Consider the following 5,808-nt stretch of genomic DNA (forward strand, 5'->3'; position numbering starts at 1 on the left):
CTCTTGTGACTGTTCTTGTTACCACATGCATGTGCATGAGAACCCCCCTTCGTGGCTTCATTTGTCAATTTGGTTTGACACAAGTGATTCCATTTTGATTCTGACGACATTTTTACATTTCTTTTTTGATCAAGATCGTTCTCTGAAAGTATCTTTGATTAATTATCTTATGGTTAGGTTTTGACTGTCTCTTGGTGTGGAGGTAACCTGTTCTGAGTTGTTAGTCTGGTCCCACATCAGAAGGAATTGACTGGCAACTAGGAGTAAGTGTCAAAACCCTTTTAGCTACATTTGAGCTACAAGGGAGGTTTGGAGGGGGTGCCCCTGTCAGGCTAAGTCTGTCTAGAGGCCATTGTCAAGTTTAATTTTGTCTGTTCCATAAGCATTGGCTAGCATTCAAAGCGCTGGGACAGCATTATTGTTAGAAGTTCTACTCCTGCAGAAATTTAACAGACAACAGATACAAAGCTTAAAAAGGAAAACACAAAGTATCATTGATACTAATATGATAATTTCAGCTTGTCTAATAGCTTTGAACCATGAACGAACGCTTAAAGGCAACCAACTAATAAATCAAATGACTATGGCAAATTAGGTGAGACCTATTGCTTCCATGTGGCCTGTTTTCTTATTTTGTGTATTTGGGTCTCGACTTCCCCAGAGGCATTTATCCAGGTACAGCATGTAGTATTAGCAATAGCAAAGACACTGCCTTTTTCAGCTAGATAATCAAGAGCAATTCTATCATCTATTATCTCATGACTGGGTTGAGTTAAAGCAAAGAGTAGCAGTTGTATTAGGGATTTTGTTAAAGTTACCTATTGGATGGACTAAACTTTTTTTTTTTTTTTTTTTAGTCTATGTAAATATTCAGGATTGGCAGCTGCAACATTTGGTCAAGTTCCCTGCAGAAGTTGCTGACTGTGAAATTTTAATTATATCATTATTATGCCAAGTGAAAAAGTTAGGCATAAGCAAGGAAAAATTCAGAGGGGCAAGAGTTTCATTATGATGGGAAATCTTGTTCCATCATTTTAGGAACAGCATGTCCACAGCATGAAGATGTCAGCGCTCACCCTGGTTTGTAGTTTAAATGTCTCTGGTTATGGCATTGGGTGGTTTGGTGAACTTTTGGTGTGGCCCACACATCAGGCATGAAGCTTGACCCTTGAAATTTACATCAAGTTGTCTAACTTCAGCTTACAGGGCTTTAGGAAAGAGCAGTTCCCATTCTTAGTAATTCCATAGGAGAAAAGTAGACTGGAGGAACCTAGAAGAATTTAAGATCCAGTTCAGTCCACAGGTAAATAATAAAAACTCAAACAAACAAACAAAAATACCCCACACAGGATTACAATCTAAAAACAGGTATATTTTAATTTTTCTTTAGAAACATAGAAACATAACTTTTCTTTCTACAGTCATTCTGATTTCTACCAAAGATAATCTGAGTAAGACTAATTTGTGTTTTATCAAATTTGTCCTGATAAATTCACACAAGCACAGCAGAAATAGTAATTGACCACATAGGAACCTCAGATTTGACTTTAAAAGCTTCTCAAGGCTAGAAAGCTAATCTAAGGCAGACTTCAGACTTTTTCTGCTATACCTATAAATAACTTAAAATATGACATTACATTTAAAAGCTTGGTAACATAACCAATGTTTCCGATTGTACCTTGTTATTAAAAAAGCAGTTTCTAATTAAACTTATGCAAACAACTTCATTGCCATGAAAATTAAGAATACTCACAAATAGTTTCCAAATTTTGGAGGGACAGAGAAAAAGTAAATGTTGCCAGTTTTGTTCACAAAAGTATACTTTACCAAATGGTTGTAAACTACAGATAGACTGAGAGAGAAAGTCTCCTTAAATCTGGAAAACAAAACATTTAAGTAAAAAGCCAACAATGTTTCAAATATCTGTCTTCATTAGATATTTAATCTCATGTAATTAATTTTTGTTCTGTTTAATCTTAGTTGTCAGTTTCATGAATTTATCAGTTTCTTCATGGGGGTCCTGAATATCTTTACTGAGTCCATTGATCTTAAACTTATCAGAAATCTATATTCAGGCATATTGGCCAGAGTCTTTTCCATGAATCTGATTGCAGATGCATTTAAAGAAGAATTAAAACTGCGGAAGACGGAGGCTTAGAACAGCCATGGTTAAAAATCTGATGAGGGTTCAGCAATTGAAAAGGAAACTCAGTTATGTTTATTGCATACAGCATTTTAAGACAACAATCAGAAAAATGACTAACAGCATCACATTAGGACCATCAAACATTTATAAATTTTACATAATTTTTAGATCTTTCACATCAATAACATAGCCATATAAATATAACTTAGAGAAGATTTAGCATCACTTCGTTATTTGGTCCCATCTGTGCCTCCAATGCTTCTCATACAACTCAACACATCAAACAAGCCTAATTAGTTTAACATCTCTACAAGCTGAAAAATACATCCTTTGAGGCTCTCCAGGAGCCCAACTAGAAAACCTCAAAGATAATTCTAGGTTGAAAAGACTTCATTTAGAACTCTGATATTGAGAAAGCCGGCCAAATATGTCAAAAGGTATAAAACATTTAATTAAAACAGAATTGCAGATCATAGTGAAATAATAGTTGTTCACTTACCAAGAGTGACTGAAGATTTCAAGGTCTGAGGGTGGCACATCTCACACATAAGTGTGAACACTCAATCATCCTCATGAACTACCAAAGGATTGTGACTGAAGATTTTAAGAGTAAGCTGAGCATGGTGGTGTGCACCTGTAGTCCCAGCAACTCAGGAGAATGAGGTGGGAGGATCCTTTAAGTGCAGGAATTCAAGGCCAGACTGGACAACATAGTGAGACCCTATCTTAAAGAATAAAAATTGCAAAAGCAAATGCAGAAAGTTGCATTTTTTTTTTTCTTTTTTAAAAGGCTAAAGACTCAGTTTTCCTAAGTAACCACAAACCTGGCCGGGTGCGGTAGTTCACCATGCCTGTAATCCCAGCACTTTGGGAGGCTGAAGTGGGTGGACCACGAGGTCAAGTGATCGAGACCATCCTGGCCAACATGGTGAAACCCCATCTCCACTAAAAATACAAAAATGAGCTGGGTGTGGTGGCATGCACCTGTAGTCCCAGCTACTCGGGAGGCTGATGCTTGAACCTGGGAGGCAGAGGTTGCAGTGAGCCGAGATCACACCACTGCACTCCAGCCTGGCAACAGAGTGAGACTCGGTCTCAAAAACAACAACAACAACAAACTAATAAAGACAGCATGAAGCACAGGAAATTACCTTGATAAAACACAGAATCTTTGTTTCCTAGGCCAATTACCAAAAAATAAATACTCCTGCAGTGTAGTTGCTTCTTACAGGAAGTCCTTTTAGATAATCTGAAAATCTAACCTAATGAAAAGGTACTTGAATTCAATTTGACACTTGATGAGTGTGTGTCCAAGGTTATGAGTATACACTATATTATAGAAGAAGTAAACAAAAAAAATAAGTACCTTGAGCAGGGAAACATATGGCTCTTAGAAAAAGTAAAAGCACATTAAGTTTCCTGGTTACATGGAATAATTCAGACATCAAGAAAAGCCAATAGCACAGAATCAAGTTATTCTTGAGGAAAACATTGCTTTTCTAGGCCTTTAAGACAAACATATCAGCATTGGGCCTCAACAACAGAGTTAGAACCAGATAAAATAAGTACAGAAGCTTACCAAAATGTCAAGGGAGAGAGTCATTAAGTTAATTAAGAAAAAAAAAAAGTGTGGCCAGGCGCGGTGGTTCATGCCTGTAATCCCAGCACTTTGGGAGGCTGAGGCAGGTGGATCACAAGGTCGGGAATTCAAGACCAGCCTGGACAACATAGTGAAACCCTGTCTCTACTGAAAATACAAAAATTAGCTGGGTGTGGTGGCATGTGCCTGTAGTCCCAGCTACTCAGGAGGCTGAGGCAGGAGAATCGCTTGAACCCGGGAGGCAGAGGTTACATTGAGTGAAGACCACGCCATTGCATTCCAGCCTGTGTGACAGAGTGAGAATCCGTCTCAAAGAAAAAAAAACAAAAAAAAAAAGGTGTGCCTTCTTAAGGGGAGAAGGAGGAAGAGCAGAAGGCAATGGTGTATGACCTGCAAATCATGTGCAATGAGGTGCAGCAGAAGTTGCGCTTCTGAGACATAAATCTGAAAATCTTCAAGAGAAAGACTCTATTTTGAGAAATTAAATTACTACTTTAAATTTAAAAGATAGCATCTAGAATTAGAGAAATTAAACAGAAACTATAAAACAGGAAGAGGTGGCCAGGCGCGGTGGCTCAAGCCTGTAATCCCAGCACTTGGGAAGGCTGAGACGGGTGGATCGCGAGGTCAGGAGATCGAGACCATCCTGGCTAACACGGCGAAACCCCGTCTTTACTAAAAAATACAAAAAAAAAACTAGCCGGGCGAGGTGGCGGGCGCCTGTAGTCCCAGCTATTCGGGAGGCTGAGGCAGGAGAATGGCGTAAACCCGGGAGGCAGAGCTTGCAGTGAGCTGAGATCGGGCCACTGCACTCCAGCCTGGGCGACAGAGCGAGACTCCGTCTCAAAAAAAAAAAAAAACAACAACAAAAAAAAAAAAAAACAGGAAGACGTTATAGTTCAGAAAATGGTAAAAAATTTGAAGAAATAGATTTCAGGGTTTTTTTTTTTTTTTTTTTTTTAAAGATAGGATCTTATTCTGTTGCCCAGGCTGGAGTACAGTGATACCATCATAGCTCACTGCAGACTCAAACTTCTGAGCTCAACTGATCCTCCTACCTCAGCCTCCTGAGAAGGTGGGGGGCGAGGGAGGAACTACAAGTGTGCACCATCATGCCTGGCTAATTTTTAATTTTTTTTTGTAGAGATTGGGGTCTCATGATATTGCCTAAGCTGGTCTCAAACACATGGCCTCAAGCAATCCTCCTGCCTCGGCCTCCCAAAGCACCAGGATTACAGGTGTGAGTCACCACACCCAACCAGATTTCAGAATTAAAAATCAAAACCTCTTGTAATTTTTTTTTTAAACTAAGAGCAATGATACTCCAGTAAACCCTTATTGCTTTAAACATAGATAACTAGTTTTTGGTTTTGTATCAGTATATTCAATTTTCAGAAAAATTTATAAACAATTTCCTTCTAAATTTAGCCAACTTGATTACACACAAAATTTATTTCATAAGATTCATCTTTCACAAACCTTTTGCAAGTTGCTCAAACATCTTATGGCTTGCTTAGGCCTAATTTTGTTTTAGACTTTCTTTTTAAATATTGGAACAATTATTCTACCTTAAGACACAAATTTACTTTTCTTTTTCTTTATCATTTTTACCACACAAGATTCTTTCTCATACAAAGTTATGTATCTTTTTCATCTTTCTTACCAAAGATACCTTCTCATGTTTATAATTTTCTTTGCATGTCTCTTTTACTTACTGATTTCTTTCCGTCTTGTCTTTATTTTCATCTTAAATCTATATTTTGAAACAACCTTTAAATAATGTCCGAATTAGATATAATTATTATTTTTAAATTAAAAAACATATATTCATGTTCTTTTTAAAAATATTTTTTGGCTGGGCGCGGTGGCTCAAGCCTGTAATCCCAGCACTTTGGGAGGCTGAGACGGGCGGATCACGAGGTCAGGAGATCGAGACCATCCTGGCTAACACGGTGAAACCCCCGTCTCTACTAAAAATACAAAAAACTAGCCGGGCGAGGTGGCAGGCGCCTGTAGTCCCAGCTACTCGGGAGGCTGAGGCAGGAGAATGGCGTGAACCCGG

The 5,808-nt window shown here is 38.3% G+C and overlaps 1 non-coding gene across 1 annotated transcript; it reads right to left on the bottom strand.

Annotated features, from left to right (window-relative positions):
- Positions 1 to 2,635: 2,635 nt before the first annotated feature.
- On the bottom strand, positions 2,636 to 2,735 carry LOC115894111. Its single transcript, XR_004054153.1, has one exon. It is a non-coding gene; the product is annotated as a small nucleolar RNA U13 (small nucleolar RNA).
- Positions 2,736 to 5,808: the final 3,073 nt, after the last annotated feature.

Source organism: Rhinopithecus roxellana, chromosome 16, assembly GCF_007565055.1.
Source record: "Rhinopithecus roxellana isolate Shanxi Qingling chromosome 16, ASM756505v1, whole genome shotgun sequence".
Taxonomy (NCBI): domain Eukaryota; kingdom Metazoa; phylum Chordata; class Mammalia; order Primates; family Cercopithecidae; genus Rhinopithecus; species Rhinopithecus roxellana.